The sequence below is a fragment of the Schistocerca gregaria genome, chromosome 1 (assembly GCF_023897955.1).
Source record: "Schistocerca gregaria isolate iqSchGreg1 chromosome 1, iqSchGreg1.2, whole genome shotgun sequence".
NCBI classification, from domain to species: Eukaryota; Metazoa; Arthropoda; class Insecta; order Orthoptera; family Acrididae; genus Schistocerca; species Schistocerca gregaria.
Genome location: NC_064920.1, coordinates 1,168,725,811 through 1,168,741,610, shown reverse-complemented (window position 1 = coordinate 1,168,741,610; position 15,800 = coordinate 1,168,725,811). Strand labels below are relative to the sequence as shown.

At 43.5% G+C, this 15,800-nt stretch overlaps 1 pseudogene; it reads right to left on the bottom strand.

Moving 5' to 3' along the window:
• Positions 1-5,051: 5,051 nt before the first annotated feature.
• Positions 5,052-5,169, bottom strand: LOC126289498 (5S ribosomal RNA; annotated as a pseudogene).
• Between the last annotated feature and the right edge of the window lie 10,631 nt (positions 5,170-15,800).

Sequence of the window (15,800 nt, the reverse complement as noted above, 5' to 3'; positions counted from 1 at the left end):
TTGAATAGCATATTTCATGACAGCTGGATTGGTCGTCGAACGACCACGTTCACCGGATCTGACGTCCCTGGATTTCTTTCTGTGGGGCAAGTTGAAGGATATTTGCTATCGTGATCCACCGACAACGACTGACAACGTGAGTCAGCGCATTGTCAATGCATGTGCGAACATTACGGAAGGCGAACTACTTGCTGTTGAGAAAAATGTCGTTAGTGCAAAATGCATTGACGTTCACGGAGATCATTTTGAGCACTTATTGCATTAATCACGCTGAAACAGCATGCATTCTCAGAAATGATTGCAAGTAGGCTGTTTAGGTTTTTATGTTCGTAACGCGACGTAGTGCTCTGTATGAAAATCCCTGACTGTGCTGTGTGCAGACTGTGGCTGGTTGGCATTGTTGTGTTGGGCAGTTGGATGTGAACAACGCGTAGCGTTGGGCAGTTGGAGGTGAGCCGCCAGCAGTGGTGGATGTGGGGAGAGAGATGGCGGAGTTTTGAGAGCGGATGATCTGGACGTGTGTCCATCAGAGACAGTACATTTGTAAGACTGGATGTCATGAACTGATATATATATGATGACTTTTGAACACTATTAAGGTAAATGCATTGTTTGTTCTCTATCAAAATCTTTCATTTGCTAACTATGCCTATCAGTAGTTAGTGCCTTCAGTAGTTAGAATCTCTTATTTAGCTGGCAGTATTGGCGCTCGCTGTATTGCAGTAGTTCCAGTAACGAAGATTTTTGTGAGGTAACTGATTCACGAAAGTCAGGGCCATTCTTTTGTAGAGATTATTGAATGTCAGATTGTGATGTGTGTCAGTTTAGTGTTAATCAGTGCAGGTAATGAGCGAAATGTCTGTGTACGTTCAGTTTTGTTCAGCTGTTTGAAAATCAAATAATGTAAGGGGTTTATCACCACAGTAATTCATAAATTTTTCCAAGGCGACGTTTCATGATAAGTTCACATTGGAACAACCGAAATAAAATGTTCAAACGCACCTTCTTTCTGTATTTTAATTTAAAAAACCTACCTGTTACCAACTGTTCTTCTAAAATTGTGAGCTGTATGTTTGTGACTATTACAGCGCCATCTAGCACAAAGTGAAAAAAGTGCCCCTAGTAAAACATTCATATTTCTTTACATAGTACACGAATATGTAATAAAAATGGGGGTTCGCATTTTTTAAAAATGCCGTTGATATCCGTTTGACCTATGGAGGCGCCATCTAGCGGGCCAACCGTAGCGCTAAATGGTTTCCCCTTTTAAGTTAGACAAGTTTCGCTTTTCGTAGTTTTTTTCCGTTTGACTCTTATTTCGTGAGATATTTGGCACGGTCAAGATCAAATGACCACTCTGTATGTTTAAAATGTAATCTCCTCCCGAATCTTATTACAGTATCGTGCAAAATTTCAAGTGAATCGGTGAAGAACCTGTCGAGATTTTTGGTAACAACCTCAAACATCATCATGTCTAGCAGTATGGAGAAGAGAAATACAATGTAAAATAGAATATGGTAGGAGGAGTTGAATAAACATTGAACCAGGAGACAAACAGAATGTTCTATAAATTAAAAGAAAAGACTGGTGTGTGAGTTGCTGTGGTGATTGGTCAAATTTTTGAATACTCGGCATCGTCGGGCTGCGACCGCTCCAGCAGCGGCTGTAGCGTAGCCAAACAGCGCTTCGTGATATACCGAACTAGAGTGTCGACATAGTGCCTCTTGCAGCGTGGAGAAAGTGGTATCCGGCGTGTCTTGAAGCGCAGCACGTGGGACGGCAGTGGCCACCTGCGCATGCGCAGAGCAAGCTACTGTGCCAGTCCATTCCAGTGCCGCGACGTCAGACTTGGAACGGAGCGTCAATGGGATGTGCATGCACCGTGCACTTCTGGTGACAGTGTGTTTTCGCATAATGTCTCCAAAAATCCATTTATTCGAATACGGAGCCTGGAGAAAGGAGAAGTAAGACACTGCGTCATGTCGATCAACGACGACATAGAGAAGAAACCATTTGCTCGTATTCCAGAAAAAAGGTATGTAAACTGGTTGTCATTTGTGTTGCTTGATTTAGAAAAATCACCGAATGCTGAATATGAACTTGAGGCATAGGCGTGGTAACACAGACTAATCATTTTGTAAGTATGCAATTAATTTAAACTCACCGGAAAGGATGCACGCACATGAATCATTAAGCCTTTATAGATGGTGCGGCGATCGAGTCACATGCTCAAGCGCGCATGCACTGCCTCTGTTAGCATAAGGCAGTAGCGATCAATGAGACATTTATGTTTTGTGACGTCCCCTCTCCCATTTTTGTTGTCGCTGTTGATGTTGAGCCGCTACTGCTACAGCTCGGTCGCTGGAATGGAGACGCGAGGCGCAGTGATGGCTGTCCTCGTCGGATAACGTAGAACAACACCTGAAAATCTCTAAAGCAAATTGTTCCTCGCGTAATGTATGAAAGTCCGTTGTCTTCTCAGCGATGCGAACAGCTGATTTTAATTGTCTATTATGGTTTTATGATAATTTGTTATGCCCGGTTATTTATTTATTGCACTATTGAGTGATACATTCGCCACCGGCGTCGTTTCACAGCACTGAAGCGAGGAAAAATTCATTTGCGGTTAAGTATCAGTAGTTGTTGTTACGTTGCTGGGCAGAGTTGTTCAGTACGGCAGAGTTAATCCTTAATGCTATCTTGCTGTCGTGCGTCGTGATGTTATTTTGGCAAAACACTCCTCTCAGCTCAATGTTCATCAAGTCACTCTTTCAATTAGAATGTTCACAGTTAATTAATTTTGATTATCAACTATCACACAATTCAATTAATGATGGAGCCAACACGTGAGATTTCCATTACTGACGAACAATTTTATTGTTCCTTCTTAGCACTCGGTTTATAATCATCACACCACACGCACACCGATTGATCAGATCAATTACGATTCTTTTCAATTCGGTATCGTGACAATTACACACACACACACACACACACACACACACACACACACACACACACGCTTTGGCCACTTTTCCCACCGTAGCCATCATTCCCGATCGGACACGACGTGGGTGTTGTCTCACAGATAAAACTATCAAACCGAAAGACAAGCCAAGGAAGTACATTTGTAGACCATAAGATGATGTTTAAACATTGTTATGATATAAAAGTAATACTCTACGTAAAGTATGGTAACAATAGAAAAGAAAATGAGTTACCCTACAGCAGGCAACTGTAAATCAGAAAAGCATTTACTACGAGGGTCGTTCAATAAAGAAGGTCCCACTTAAAAAAAAAAAAAAAAAAAAAAAAAAAAACCATTAGCATACACAGACAAACGTCTTTGTTGGTGCTTCGAATTTGATGTTTGTTCTGTGCGCCGATGAAGCTACAAATCGTTTTGGCAGATGGTAGAGCAGTAGTACAGCGTCAAAATGGCGTCTACATACGACTCCCGTTACAAACAGCGAGCTGTTATTGAAGTCTTGTGTGCAGAAAAAGAAACCCTAGTGATTGCCCATAAATGTTTGTGTGCAGTGTGTGGCGATGCTGCAGTTGATGGGAGTGCGTTTGGGCCATGGGTACAGAAAGTTACAGCCTCAAGAAATGTAGAAACAGAGCTCCATGATCAGCCATGCTCGGGACGTCCTGTCACAGCCACTGCTCCAGACGTGCTGAATCGTACGGATGCCATTATTCGTGCCGACCGGCGCATCACAGCTCGACAATTAGTTCTACAGTTCTCAGTCAGCATTCGAAGTGCGTCTACAATGACTGAGGGGCTGGGATATTCAAAGAGGTGCTCACGATGGGTTCCACGAATGCTCACAGAATTCAAAGATTGATCTCAATTTTTGGAGCGTTTTGAGATTGACGGAGAGGCCTTTGTGTCACGGATCACACTTTGAAGATGATGTCTGTCAGTCAAACAGTGAAAAGATGGTTATTCTTACAGGACAAGAGCTTCTGCCAGCAGGGAGTACATGTTCTTCTACAATTTTGGCGCACGGCCATAGTAGACGATGGAGAGTACGTAGAAAAATAGGACATGGACAAGAAATGTTGATGTATATTGTCACCAAATTCTGATTCTTAACAATAAATATGTTCTGAAAGAAATGTGGGGCATTACTTACTGATCGACCTTCGTAAAAAATAACAGAAATACCTTCGTCTGTCAGACTCACCGACAGTGATGATGTATGTTAGATCGGTTTGACCGTTTCTAGGCAGGCACAAAGATTGCCAAGGCAAAAAATATGTGTTGGCCACTTTTTCCGATCTGGCCACTTCACACCACATTCCCTTATCCCTCTTATCTCACTGATTCTTCCTCTCTTAAACTTCATTTCAATCTTCACCATTACTAAATTGTTATCTGAGTCTATATCTGCTCCTGCGAACGCCTTACAATCCTATATTTAATTTCGGAATGTCTGTCTCACCATGATGTAATGACTGGATTAGTCCAGCGTCTCCAGCCTTTTTCAGGTATGTATACCATCTTAAAAACTGATTGTTTCCCACCGAGTAACGAAGAGATACATGCAGAAAAACAAAGAAATTCAAGAGATAGCAGACTGGAGTGGAAGACGTAATTATGACTGTACTGAAAATGAAGTTGTAGTTGGCACACAATGTAACCATGAGATTCGATGGCAGGGGTACCAAGGAATTAGTGTACCTGATCGCAGAAAATAAGAAAAGTCAACTAAAATCATCACCAATCAGCTCCTACATTAGAAATTTACAGAATACTCAAGAAAATGTATAACTAGGGCATAAATAATCACACACAAAATGAAGTAAACGTGCATTGGGGAATAGCTTCAAATAAAACTCCGTCCGAACAGGCCTTGGAAGTCCCAACGGTACCGACGGGCCGCCGTGTCTTCCTCAGCTCATAGGCGTCACTGGACGTGGACATGTAGGGGCATGTGGTCAGCACACCGCTCTCCCGACCGTATGTCAGCTTACGAGACCGGGGCCGCTACTTCTCAACCAAGTAGCTCCTCAGTTTGCGCCTCAAGGGCTGAGTGCACCCCGCTTGCCAACAGCGCTCGGCAGACCGGATGGTCATCCATCCAAGTGCTTGCCTAGCCCGACAGCGCTTATCTTCGGTGATCTGACGGGAACTGGTGTTACCACTGCGGCAAGGCCGTTGGCGAATAGTTTCAAATGGTACGGCAAAAAAGAAAATAGAACCGGTGATGAGCACAATCAGGAAGAAATGATGCCATTCCGTGTACTTAAGACCAGAGGACGACGAAACAAAATTAGTAAAAGAATAATAGAAAACTTGTGGAACAGTAAGGTCAACATTAAACATTTTACAAAAATTAAGGAAAATATGAGATCTCCAAATTACTGTATATGATCCAACAATATAAAGGAGACAAAACCAAAATCAAGACAAGCGAACCGGATTACAGATGAAGATAAACAAAACAACTGCGTCGGTTATGCACTAACTCTAGGGGACCATTCTGAACAACGTTCGTTGCCGGCTGGCTGCAGTGTTTACACTGCTGAGCTGGTCGCCATCTGTCGTGCCCTAGAGTATATCCGCTCCTGCTCAGGTGAGTCCTTCGTTATCTGTAGCGATTCCCTGAGCGGTTTACGAGCTCTCGACCGGTGTTTCCCTCGTTCTCGTCTGGTGATGGCTATCCAGGAGTCCCTGCATCCTCTTGCCCGTTGTGGCAGATCTGTGGTCTTTGTCCGGACCCCGGGCCATGTTGGGATACCCGGAAATGAAACTGTTGACCGCCTGGCGAAAGAGGCCACTAGTGCACCATCTCTGGAGATTGGCCTCCCGGCGACTGATTTGCGGGCACTATTACGCCGCAAAGTTTTCGATTTATGGGACACTGATTGGCGCAACCTGCCCGTGCCAAACAAACTCCGCCGTATCAAGGAGACGACTACTGTGTGGCGGTCATCCGTGCGAGACAACCGCAGGGAATCAGTCGTCCTTTGTCGGCTCCGCATTGGCCACACCCGACTCACGCACAGTTATTTACTGTGTCGTGAGGATCCCCCTCTTTGTCGTTGTGGGGTGTCCTTGACGGTGGTCCATATTCTGTTGGAGTGCGCCCTTTTAACTGTGCTCAGGCAGACTTTTGCGCTGCCTGATACGCTCTCTGCGCTTTTATCTCACGACTCTTCCATAGCGGACATAGTTCTCCGTTTTATCCGGGCAGGGGGATTTTATCGCTTAATGTAAATGTGTGAGTTTTTCTGTTGATTCTGGCCTCTGGCCTACGATTTGTCTGATTTTTCATGTGTTTCTCGGTGGTTGGCTTTTCCCTTTTTGTTTGTATGTTCGGCCAACCACCGTCACACTCTGTGTGATTTTCGTTCGTCTTGTCTGGTCTTTGTCTACGTTTCTCTTGTTCTGTGTCGTCTGTCTTATCGTCTGTTGATCGTTTTTATTCTCTGTGGGTGTTCTTAGTATTTGGAAAAAGGGACCGATGACCGTAGCAGTCTGGTCCCTTTAACCCCCACAAACCAACCAACCAACCAACCAAAACAACTGCGGTAAGGGTAATCTCATGAGAGAGAGAAACAAAAACATATCTGACAGACAAGAAACACCGCGCAGACAGAAGACTAAAAGGCCTTTTATGTAATGATACACAAAGAGAATCCTTTTTCTTCTGTGTCATCGGTCTTCTGAATGATTTGATGCGGCCCGCCATGAATTCCTCTCCCGTAGGCCACCAACCTCTTGATCTCAGAGTGGCACTTCCAACCTACATTCTCAATTATTTGCTGGGTGTATTCCAATTTCTGTCTTCTTCTACAGCTTTTACCCTCTACAGCTCCACCTAGTGCCATGGAAGTTATTCCTTGATGTCTTAACAGACGTCCAACCTTCCTGTCCATTCTTCTTATCAGTGTTTTAGATATATTCCTTTCCTCGACGATTGTCCAGAGGCCCTCCTCGTTCCCTACCTTATTAGTCCATCTAATTTTCATTTGTAGCACCACATCTCAAATGCTTCGATTCTCTTCTGTTCCAATTTTTCCACAGTCCATGTCTCACTACCATACGAATGCTGGCATCAAACGGACGTTCTCGAAAAATTTCTTCCTCAACGTAAGGTATATATTTGATAACAGTAGATTTCTCTTCTTCAGGAATAACATTTTTGTCAGTGCTAGTCTGCTTGTTATGTTCTGCTTTCTCCGTCCGCCTTGGGTAAATTTACTGTCTTACTAGCCAAATTCTTTAACTTCATCTGCTTCGTGATTACCAATACTGATGTTAATTTTCTCACTGATCTCTTTTCTGCTACTTCTCTACTTTTGCCTTTCTTCGATTTACTCTCAGTCCATATTCTGCACTCATTAGACCGTTCACTCCATTTAATACATCCTGTAATTCGTCTTCACTTTCAATGAGGATAGAGATGTCATCAGCGATCTTATCGTCGATATCCTTCAGCCTTGAACTGTAATTCCACTCTTCAAACTTTCTCTTATTTTCATCATTGCTTCTTCGATGTATGGATTGAACAGTAGTGGCGGAAGACTACATTCCTCTTATGCCCTTTTGTTGAGCTTCGACTCTTATTGTTTCATCTAGGCTCTTACCTTTCCCTACAGCTCACCCCGATTTTTTTTAGACTTTCGGTCAACTTAAACCATTCTACTTTGTGGAATGTTTTTTCCAGGTCGACAAACCCTTTGAATCTGTCTTAATTTTTCTTTAGTCTTCTTCCATTATTAAGTGCAAAGTCAGTACTAACTCTCTGTTGCCTGTACCTTTCCTTAAGCCAAACTGATCGTCATCTAACGCATACTCTGTTTTCTTTTCCGTTCATATGTATATTATTCTTGTGAGTAACTTGGATGCATGAGCTGTTACGCTGATTGAGCTATAATTGTAGACCTTGTTGGCTCTTGTAATCTTTGCAATGATGTGGATCACGTTATTCCGAAAGTCAGATGGTATTTTAAGTCTTCCAAAGCTCTTTCAAATTTTGCTTCTAATACTGGATCCCCTACCTTTTCTATACCGCGTCCCATTTCTTCTTCTCTACTTCACCGAATAAGTCTTTCCCCACATAAAGGCCTTCAATGTACTCTTTCCACCCGTCTGCTCTCTCCTCTGCACTTAGCAGAAGATTTCCCATCGCGCTCTTAATATTACCACCCTTGATTTTAATTTCACCGAAGATTGTTTTGACTGTTCTGCATGTTGAAGCAGTCCTTCCGACAATCATTTCTTTTTCGATTTCTTCACACTCTTCATTCAGCCATTTCGCCTTAGCTTCGGCGCACTTCCGGATTATTCGGTCCCAAGTGACTTGTATTTCTGAATTTCCCTGAATATTTTTGTATTTCCTTCCTTCATTCATCAACTGAAGTATTTCTTCGGTTATACATGGCTCTCGACGTCACCATGTATACCTGAATTGTCGTTGTCGGTGTTTTTTTGATTCTGATGAGAACGATTCTATCGCAAAACTTTCGACAATAACTGGCTATCCCTGTCGTACACTCCTATATGTAACGAATTCTATTTCCGTCGTAGCATTTTCTGGTTCAAATGGCTCTGAGCACTGTGGGACTTAACTTCTGAAGTCATCAGTACCCTAGAACTTAGAACTACTTAAACCTAACTAACCTAAGGACATCACACACATCTATGCCCGAAGCAGGATTCGAACCTGCGATCAGTGCGGTCGCGCGGTTCTAGAGTGAAGCATTTTCTGCTGATGTTGATATTATCCTGTGCTCGTCTGACCTTAAATCCTTGTCTTCTTCCCATTTCACTTCGGTGACCACACTGTATCTAGAATGAGCCTTAGCATCATCTCCAGTTTCAAATTTTCTAGCTTCCCTATCACGTTCAAACGTCTGATGTACTACACCATGATTAGAAGAACGTTATCCTTTCGTTGGTTACTCAGTCTTTTTGTGATACACACTTCCACATTGGCAGTCCCGTTTCAGGGATCCTAATGGAGGCCTAGTGCGGAATCTTTTGCCAACGGAGAGATGGTCATGACACTTTTTCAATTGCAGACCACATGATCTGTGGATACACACTATGTCTTTAATGCAGTGGTTTCCATTTCCCTCTGCATCCTCTCGCTGTTGATAGTTCTGATTCTTCCGCCTTTAGGAAGAGAGCACCCTGAACGTCTGTCCGCTCCTCCGCCATTTTTAACAAGTCCTTTGGCGGCTTGAGGGTGACTTCTCACGCCGGAAGCCTTCGTCCGCTACGGCTGATTGTTAAAGATTAAACGGTGGCGGGATTGGAACCTGGGACCGAGGACGTTTAGATTATTGGTCAAAGACGCTATCCCTTTTTTTAAAAATCTTATTGTTTTCCGTTTAAGTTCGACATCCGTTTAAGTTCGTCGTTGATGGATTAACCGTCTGACCGAACACGCTGAGCAACCGTGTCGGCTCCCTAGATTGAAGGCTATTAAAGAAGAATCAACAAAGTAATAAATAAAAATGTGCCTTAGCGACGACTTAATTAACATTCGGTTGATGTAATTGGAAATTATGCAGGGGCGGCATGATTGTCAACAGCTGAAGATCGTAATGCTTGGAGGAGTCAATCATAATAATCTGACACAATATAGCCGTTTTACTGTTCCATTTGTCCCTCTTGCGTACTGCATAGCTATTGCATATATTTTAATTTTGAACTTGTTTTGTAAGGTTACTTTACCCCACATTATTCAATACCTTCGATAACCATATTCTGATATTCCTTACGATCCTTTGAAATTATCAAAAAATTGAAAGAGATGGGCTCACAATACGTTTCGAAATAAAATTATCGATTCCTACTAGTGCAAGTAATATCATAATGTCTGTAATCGGAAGTACAACAGGACAGAGGCCTCTCTTAATCGTAAAAAAAAGTATCTGGCGGTGAGATACCAAGCACATCATTGAGCCGTAGCACCACCTGTCCTAGACGATGTACAGGGTTCGCAGAATATTTCATGCACCTTTAAACCGAGTTCACACACGCAACAAAAGTGTCGCCACAGCATACTGCAGTGGCATTGCAGTTGCATGTGTGAACTCCCAGTTTTTCGTGACGCAACTTAGGAGACGCAGCTTTTCTCACACCACAAAAAGTTCAGCTTGAACGTTCTTTGTTGCACCATTTTCCCCACCACTGCACCTTGGTGACAGTATTTCGATACACGAACATTCTGTTGCAAAAGTTTTTCAAATGGCTCTGAGCACGATGGGACTTAACATCTGTGGTCATCAGTCCCCTAGAACTTAGAACTACTTAAACCTAAGTAATCCAAGGACATCACAAACATCCATGCCCGAGGCAGGATTCGAACCTGCGACCGTAGCAGTCGCGCGGTTCCAGACTGTTGCGCCTAGAACCGCTCGGCCACCCCGGCCGGCATTCTGCTGCAGTATTGTGGTGTAATTGTTGCTGTAAGCCATTAGACATCAGTGTTTTTTTTAATTTTATTTCTGAAAAAAAGTGAAAGCAATGGTCGACAAGAACACTTTCGCTGCTTCTAAAACTGCACGAACAGCAACCTATGTCTGACTTTCTGCAGCAGTTCGTATGTGCATGTGTGCGAGCAATATCTACTAACCAATGACGTATCCCACAGTCCTAACTTTTTTTGAATAAATAAAGGAACTTAATACATTTAACAAAAAAACGAGTCATATAAATTTCGTAATTTGGGAGACCAAGCGTTGTATAAATTATGGTTTGTACGCAGGAAATAATTCCAGAGTGTGACGTGTCAGCTGTTAAACTAAAAATTTGTTATTCCAAATTCCTGTAGCAACGAATACAATAAGACTTTAAAATCTTGGAAGAATGGCGTGTCTGCCGATCACATTTACATGCCAGCTTTTAATTAGTTCGCGATTGCAGACAGCATATTCGTCTCTGAGTGTTATTTCTTTTATAAATGTGTTTGTTTCGCATGATTTATTCCAGTGTGAAATCTATTCTCAGATCCAACATTGGGGTTTTGTCTTCCTTGTATTTAATTCTCGTCACATCTTTAAGGCCATAACTTGCAATATGATATTCATACCCGTCCATATGATTTCAACTGATGCCATACTGAAAACTGTACAACTCCGCAGAGTTCGTAGCTCATTTTGCCACAGTGGCAAACCACAAGCTGTGGCGCCACATCAAATTGGTGTGTGAACCCGGCTTAAAATAGGCAGCAAAATGTACATCTGCTTCCTTCGTGGAAGATATAAATTGTGTTACCTGCCTTAAGGTGCATGAAATATTTACCAGTCGAATTTTGTTTTTCTCAACATATAAAAGTTGTGAGTTGTTCATAGGAGCTTCCGTTTTTCGCCTCTCAACCGCCATAGTTCACGGTCTTTTTCCTAGAGTCTGCGACTTCCTTGACGTTTATCAATCATTTTCTAGGCATTCGAGTTCGTTTCCCTCCTTTTTTCCAGACATTCCACGATGGAATTTTTGTGTGTGACAATGTCACTGGGCTATAATTGCTCGCGATTGGCCTGAACGTCTTGGACAATTGGAGCGAATGATTTGACCACCCCGATCGCCAGCGATGAATATCATAAGGGATATACTCGAGAGGTCAGTTCGTGCAAAAAATCCTGCACTGGCTACACTTACGCAATTAACTACAGCTGTGTGGGCAGAATGGCTCAATATTTCTGCAGGGAACTTCCAACGACTTGTTGATCCCATGCCACGTCGAATTACATCTACATCTACATTTATACTACGCAGGCCACCCAACGGTGTGTGGCGGAGGGCAGATTACCTGTCACTGTCATTAACCCCATTCCTGTATCAGTCGCGTGTGGTTCGCGGGAAGAACGACTGTCTGAAATCCTCCGTGCGCCCTCGAATCTCTCTAATTTTATATTCGTGATATCCCCTGGAGGTATAAGTAGGGGGAAGGAGTATATTCGATACCTCATACAGAAACGCACCCTCTCGAAACCTGGACAGCAAGCTACACCGCGATACAAAGCGCCTCTCTTGCAGAGACTGCCACTTGAGTTTGCTAAACATGTCCGTAACGCTATTACGCTTACCAAATAACCCTGTGACGAAACGCGCCGCTCTTCTTTGGATCTTCTCTATCTCCTCTGTCAACCCGACGTGGTACGGATCCCACACTGATGATTAATATTAAAGTATGGCTCTAACGAGTGTTTTGTAAGCCACCTCCTTTGTTGATGGACTGCATTTTCTAAGGACTCTCCCAGTGAATCTCAACCTGGTACCAGCCTTACCAACAATTAATTTTATATGATCATTCCACTTCAAATCGTTCCGTACGCATAGTCCCAGATATTTTACAGAAGTCACTGCTACAAGTGTTTGTTCCACTATCATATAATCATACAATAAAGGAACCTTCTTTCTATGTATTCGCAATACATTACATTTGCCTATGTCAAGGGTCAGTTCCCACTCCATGCACGAAGTTCATATCCGCTGCAGATCTTCTTGCACTTCGCCGCGATTTTCTAATGCTGTATCTTCTCTGTATACTACAGCATCATCCGCGAAAAGCCGCATGGAACTTCCAACACTATCTAATAGGTCATATATATATAATATTTTGAAAAGCAATGATCCCACAACACTCCCCTGACCAACGCCAGAGGTTAGTTTAAAGTCTGTAGACGTCTCTCCATTGACAACAACATGCAGTGTTCTGTTTGTTAAAAACTCTGGTCTGATATTCGGTAGGCTCTAACTTTATCAGGCGACAGTGCGGAACTGTATCTACATCTACATGACTACTCTGCAATTCACATGTAAGTGCTTGGCAGAGGGTTCATCGAACCACGATCATACTATCTCTCTACTATTCCACTCCCTAACAGCGCGCGGGAAAAACCAACACCTAAACCTTTCTGTTCGAGCTCTGATTTCTCTTATTTTATTTTGATGATCATTCCTACCTATGTAGGTTGGGCTCAACAAAATATTTTCGCATTCGCAAGAGAAAGTTGGTGACTGAAATTTCGTAAAAAGATCTCGCCGCGACGAAAAACGTCTTTGCTGTAATGACTTCCATCCCAATTCGCGTATCATATCTGCCACACTCTCTCCCCTATTACGTGATAATACAAAAGGAGCTGCCCTTTTTTGCACCCTTTCGATGTCCTCCGTCAATCCCACCTGGTAAGGATCCCACACCGCGCAGCAATATTCTAACAGAGGACGAACGAGTGTAGTGTAAGCTGTCTCTTTAGTGGACTTGTTGCATCTTCTAAGTGTCCTGCCAATGAAACGCAACCTTTGGCTCGCCTTCCCGACAATATTATCTATGTGGTCCTTCCAACTGAAGTTGTTCGTAATTTTAACACCCCAGGTACTTAGTTGAATTGACAGCCTTGAGAATTGTACTATTTATCGAGTAATCGAATTCCAACGGGTTTCTTTTGGAACTCATGTGGATCATCTCACACTTTTCGTTATTTAGCGTCAACTGCCACCTGACACACCATACAGCAATCTTTTCTAAACCGCTTTGCAGCTGATACTGGTCTTCGGATGACCTTACTAGACGGTAAATTACAGCATCATCTGCGAACAGTCTAAGAGAACTGCTCAGATTGTCACCCAGGTCATTTATATAGATCAGGAACAGTAGAGGTCCCAGGACGCTTCCCTGGGGAACACCTGATATCATTTCAGTTTTACTCGATGATTTGCCGTCTATTACTACGAACTGCGACCTTCCTGACAGGAAATCACGAATCCAGTCGCACAACTGAGACGATATCCCATAGCTCCGCAGCTTGATTAGAAGTCGCTTGTGAGGAACGGTGTCAAAAGCTTTCCGGAAATCTAGAAATACGGAATCAACTTGAGATTCCCTGTCGATAGCGGCCATTACTTCGTGCGAATATAGAGCTAGCTGCGTTGCACAAGAGCGACGTTTTCTGAAGCCATGCTGATTACGTGTCAATAGATCGTTCCCTTCGAGGTGATTCATAATGTTTGAATGCAGTATATGCTCCAAAGCCCTACTGCAAACCGACGTCAATGATATAGGTCTGTAGTTAGATGGATTACTCCTACTACCCTTCTTAAACACTGGTGTGACCTGCGCAATTTTCCAATCTGTAGGTACAGATCTATCGGTGAGCGAGCGGTTGTATATGAGTGCTAAGTAGGGAGCTATCGTATCAGCGTAATCTGAAAGGAACCTAATCGGTATACAATCTGGACCTGAAGACTTTCCCGTATCAAGCGATTTGAGTTGCTTCGCAACCCCTAAGGTATCTACTTCTAAGAAACTCATGCTAGCAGATGTTCGTGTTTCAAATTCTGGAATATTCCATTCGTCTTCCCTGGTGAAGGAATTTCGGAAAACTGCGTTCAATAATTCCACTTTAGCGGCACAGTCGTAGGTAACAGTACCATCGGCACTGCGCAGCAAAGGTATTGACTGCGTCTATCCGCTTGTGTACTTCACATACGACCAGAATTTTTTCGGATTTTCTACCAAATTTCGAGACAATGTCTCGTTGTGGAACCTATTAAAGGCATCTCGCATCGAAGTCCGTGCCAAATTTCGCGTGTCTGTAAATTTTAGCCAAACTTCGGGATTTCGCGTTCCTCTGAACTTGGCATGCTTTTTCCGTTGCCTCTGCAATAGCGTCCGGACATGTTTTGTGTACCACGGGGATCCGTTCCATCCCTTACCAATTTATGAGGTATGAATCTCTCAATTGCTGTTGCTACTATATCTTTGAATTTGAGCCACATCTCGTCTACATTCGCATAGTCAGTTCGGAAGGAATGGAGATTGTCTTTTAGGAAGGCTTCTAGTGACACTTCATCCGCTTTTTTAAATAAAATTATTTTGCGTTTGTTTCTGATGGATTTGGAAGAACCGGTATTGAATCTAGCTACAACGACCTTGTGATAACTAATCCCTGTATCAGTCATGATGCTCTCTATCAGCTCTGGATTGTTTGTGGCTAAGAGGTCAAGTGTGTTTTCGCAACCATTTACAATTCTCGTGGGTTCGTGGACTAACTGCTCGAAATAATTTTCGGAGAAAGCATTTAGGACAATCTCGGAAGATGTTTTCTGCCTACCACCGGTTTTGAACAAGTATTTTTGCCAACATATCGAGGGAAGGTTGAAGTCCCCACCAACTATAACCGTATGAGTGGAGTATTTATTTGCTACGAGACTCAAACTATCTCTGAACTGACATCTTGGATATTCGGGAATCCAGCCGGATGTTCGCGTCGTTCTCGCACGATATTTCAACAGCGTGCCTCGCTGTCTTCTTCAGGTGCTACCTGAGACTGGTCCTTGGGTCGATCGAGTCCAGTATTTATGCCTGGGAGGAGCTGGGCGTTCCCTAATCGGTCCGCGCCGAGTCGAGTGTTCCATCTGTGGTCCGCGCCCGCCAGACTCGGCTTCAACGGACCCCTCCAGTCGCGGATGTTCCGACTGCCGTCGGCGCCGGTTTTGGCCGTCCTCAACGGTTGTGGTTGTCGACAACCACAGCCTTCGCCAAATCAGATAGCCTCTGGAATCCAGAGAGAATTTCCTCATATCCAAAGCGACACACAAGATTAGTGCCGACATGTGCCACCACCTGCAGCTGGCTGCACCCTGTGCTCTTCATGGCGTCCGGAAGGACACTTTCCACATCAGGAATGACTCCTCCCGGAATGCACACGGAGTGCACACTGGACTTCTTCCCCTCCTTAGCCACCATATCCCATTACGCGCCTAACATTGGAGCTCCCTACTACCAATAAGCCCACCCTCTGCGATTGCCCGGACCTTGAAGGCTAAGAAT